Raw genomic sequence first — 4,133 nt, forward strand, 5'->3', positions numbered from 1 at the left:
TGGTGATCGACCTTTCAGGCGCATCCCGGGAGGCCGAATCTGAGAGCTCCGAGGGAGAGGGACCCAGCCAGCACGGGGTGACCGAACCCGAGGTCCCAGCCACCCAGCCGGGAAACCAGGGTGACGGCTTCAGGGAGGCAAAAGGGAGGAAGAGGGGGAAGGGAAAGGGGAAAGGAAAAGTAACCCAGCCCCTGAGCCGCAAGGCCCAGGCAGGCGGGAGAAATAAGCCAAGTACCCGAGTCGATAGTAGCACCGAAACATCTATCGGCTCAACCCAACCCCAGCACTCCACACACAAGAGGCAGACTCGTCAGAGCCCACCTCCACCACCACAACAAAAGAAACAGATCACCCGTAAGGGGTCAACCCCCCCACCCCTTACGGTATACACCACCAACACCAAGACACTCGAAACGGAGCTCCTCAAAAAGCTGCCGCATGAAGAGAGAAAATATTATTTCTCTAGGCCGAGAGTAGACGCACATTTAGCGATTCGGCTGCACATGACGAGCTTTGAGAGCTACGAAACCGCTATCGAGGTGCTAAAACGGCTGAATATTACATTTGTAAGAATATTGCCCAATAGCACTATGAAGCGGTTCGTAGTGAGGACCCCCGTTAACGGAAGTAATGCGGACGAAATCCAGCTTGCATTGAAAGCTCAGGATATCCCCGCATTCTCCGTTGTGCGGATGCGGGCAGGGAATAGGCCAGCCAAGGGCAACCTATTCCTAGTTGCAGTGGCGGACACCCCAGACGCGGACAATCTGCGGAAAATGCGGATGCTCGCGAACATGCTGGTGTCGGTCGAGCCATACCGCCCCCCAGCCACTGGCCCCCAATGTGGAGTGTGTCAGAGGCATGGCCATCCAGGGGCGGCGTGCCGACTGGAGCCCAGATGCCGCAGATGCGCCGCCTCCCACTTGTCCCGCGACTGCCCCCACGGCAACGACCCCGCGTACTCTAAGTGCGCTAACTGCGGGGGAAAACACGCGGCCAACTTTAAAGACTGTCCTAGCCGCAAGGACTACGAAGCCGCCCATCAAGGCAAAGGGCCAAAGGGTAATAAGCGTGGCAACCCTAAGGCCCAAGCAGGCCCCTCAGGCACAGGCGCTTCACGCAAGAAGAACCCAGGCCCATCAGGTACAAAGGACCCTTCAGGTCTCGCAGGCCCGTCAGGCACAAAGGGCCAAAAGCAAGGTCCTTCAGACAACCAGCGCCCATCAGGCGGAGGCATTTTAAATTTCAAGCCCGTACGGACGGTAGGCAAGCAAAACCATGGGCCCTCAGCCCAACCAGCCCCCACCACCGTCCGAGCTAAGACCTCAAGTAAGAACAACAAGAAGGCCCAGCCCCAAGAAACCAAACAAAGGCAGGTTAAGTCCACGCCAGCACTTCCCGAGCTACTAGAAGGCCCACCCCAGGCCAGCTCCACCCCCCGCAGAGAACCTGCCGATAGTCAGCCGGCATCCGCACCACCACCCCCCTCGCCCTCACCTCTCACCACACCAATCTCACCAACAACACAGCTACAGGCACAACAGCCAGCGGGGAACATGGCAGTAAAGGCGTTCAGGGAAAGGATAGAAGAAATCCTGAAAACCTTCTTTCCGAACCTGAACCTGTCGGTAGCCATAACCACCGGGGTTATGATGGCCAACATGCTCCCCTACCCCTGGCTAAGGGACCTGGCTAATGCAATCTCCGAACTCCTAACCCTGGATGGCTGAACAACCCAACGAAGATAATAATAATAATAATAATAATAATAACAATAACACGCAGGAGCTTCGAGTTCTAATATGGAATTGCCAGGGCGTCAGGTCCAGGAAATATGAACTCGAAGCCTTCCTAGCCGCGAACTCAATACACGTAGCTCTCCTAACAGAGACCTTCCTCCCTCCGGGGAGGAAGTTCACTATAAGAGGCTACAAAATGCACAGAAGCGATAAGGCTAACAAAGTTGGAGGAGTGGCAGTCCTGGTAAGGAAGGACATCAAGCACATGGAGGTAGACATACCAGAGCTGGTCACGCTAGAGGCATGTGGAATAGCCCTACCAGTGCAGGGAACACTCATAAATGTAATAGCAGCATACTCCAGACCGACAAGCCTTAACACTCAGGACATAGAAACAGTACTAGGGCTAAATCGAAACACAGTGCTAGGAGGCGACTTAAACTCGAAACACGCCACCTGGGGATGCCTGAAACCAAACCCAGCAGGCACAAGGCTGTATGACCACATGCTATCCCAGGACTATGTGGTAACAGCCCCCAGTGAGCCCACGTTCCTAGCACCGAACGATCACGTATCCGACATACTTGACATATTCCTCAAAGGCATAGCATTAAGGTAGTGAACGACCTGGGGTCGAGGCACCAACCAGTGATATTTACACTAGATGCGAACCCAGAGGAATATGAGAAAAACCCCAGACGCCGGCTCAACTATAAAGCAGCCAACTGGGGCAAATTCGAACGCAAGCTAGACACACTCCTACAGGGAAGCGAAGGCATGCTAATAGACAGCACAGCCCAAATTGACGAAGCAGTCAAAACCCTCGTAGAAGCAATTCAAACAGCCACAACTGCGAGCATACCGCTAAGCAAACACAGAGAAACACCTCTTTTCGAGATTCCAGCGCACATTAAAGAGTTAATACGCAGGCGCAACAGTCACAGGCGTAACTGGGCTCGACATCACAGAGACGAAGACCGCGAGATGAAAAACGAATTAAACACGGAAATACAAAAGCAACTACTCGAATACAGGTCGGAAAAGTGGAACAACCACCTCAAACTTTTCGACACCAACATCAGGCCAGTGTGGAACTTAGCGAGACACTTCACGCGAGAACCACACAACATCCCTACCATCAAGGGACCTAACGGCCCGGTATACGAGAACCGTGACAAAGCCGAAATCATAGCGGACTCCATAGAGGCGGCTTTCACCCCAAACGAAATACCATCTGACCCAGCCTTCATCAGGCAAACTGAGGCAAAGGTAGCAGAATTCCTTGAAAACGCACCTAAGCCGGAGGTTAAGAGGACAAATATACACGAAATTAAGTGGATTATAGGTCATCTTAACTCCAAGAAGGCGCCAGGCCCAGACGAGATCCAGAACATAATAATAATTAAGAAATTAACTCACAAAGCCCTAACACTACTTACCAGCATCTCCAATGCAATGTTCAGACTACAATACTACCCTGAACAATGGAAAAGGGCTAGGATCCTCGTATTTGGAAAACCAGGCAAAGACAAGTCAGACCCCAACAACTACAGACCCATCAGCCTTCTGGACGCCCTCAGTAAAGTATTCGAGAAAATACTACTGAAAAGGTTAATAGGGCATATCAAGGAAAAAGGCATAATTCGCAACGAGCAGTTTGGCTTTAGGAACGCACATTCTGCCCCACAACTGCTCACTCGATTCATAGAACAAGCCACCATAGGTCTCAACAGCCGGGCTGAGTGGCTCAGACGGTTAAGGCGCTGGCCTTCTAACCCCAACTTGGCAGGTTCGATCCTGGCTCAGTCCGGTGGTATTTGAAGGTGCTCAAATACGACAGCCCCGTGTCGGTAGATTTACTGGCACGTAAAAGAACTCCTGCGGGACTAAATTCCGGCACCTCGGCGTCTCCAAAGACCTTAAAAAGTAGTTAGTGGGACGTAAAGCAAATAGCATTATTATTATTATTATTAGGTCTCAACAAACGAAGAGACACAGGAACGGTTTTCCTTGATATCCAGAAAGCATTTGACAAAGTCTGGCACGAAGGCCTACTAGCGAAACTAATAGACCACGAATTCCACCCAGGCTATATAAGACTTATTAAATCTTATCTGGAGGGCCGAGAGTTCAAAGTAGACGTACATAACACGCTGTCAAGTACTCGCAGGATTAGAGCGGGCGTAGCCCAAGGGTCCCTTATCGGCCCAATCCTCTTCGTCCTGTATACAAACGACATGCCTACGACAGAACTCACTACCACACACCTCTACGCTGATGACACCGCTATCTCAGTTCAACATCCACAGCTAGCGTGCGCTCGAAAGAGGCTCCAAGTAGCACTAAGAACTCTCGAGCCTTGGCTAACGAAATGGCGCATCAAGGTCAATGTTG

Source organism: Anabrus simplex, chromosome X, assembly GCF_040414725.1.
Source record: "Anabrus simplex isolate iqAnaSimp1 chromosome X, ASM4041472v1, whole genome shotgun sequence".
In the NCBI taxonomy this organism is placed as follows: domain Eukaryota; kingdom Metazoa; phylum Arthropoda; class Insecta; order Orthoptera; family Tettigoniidae; genus Anabrus; species Anabrus simplex.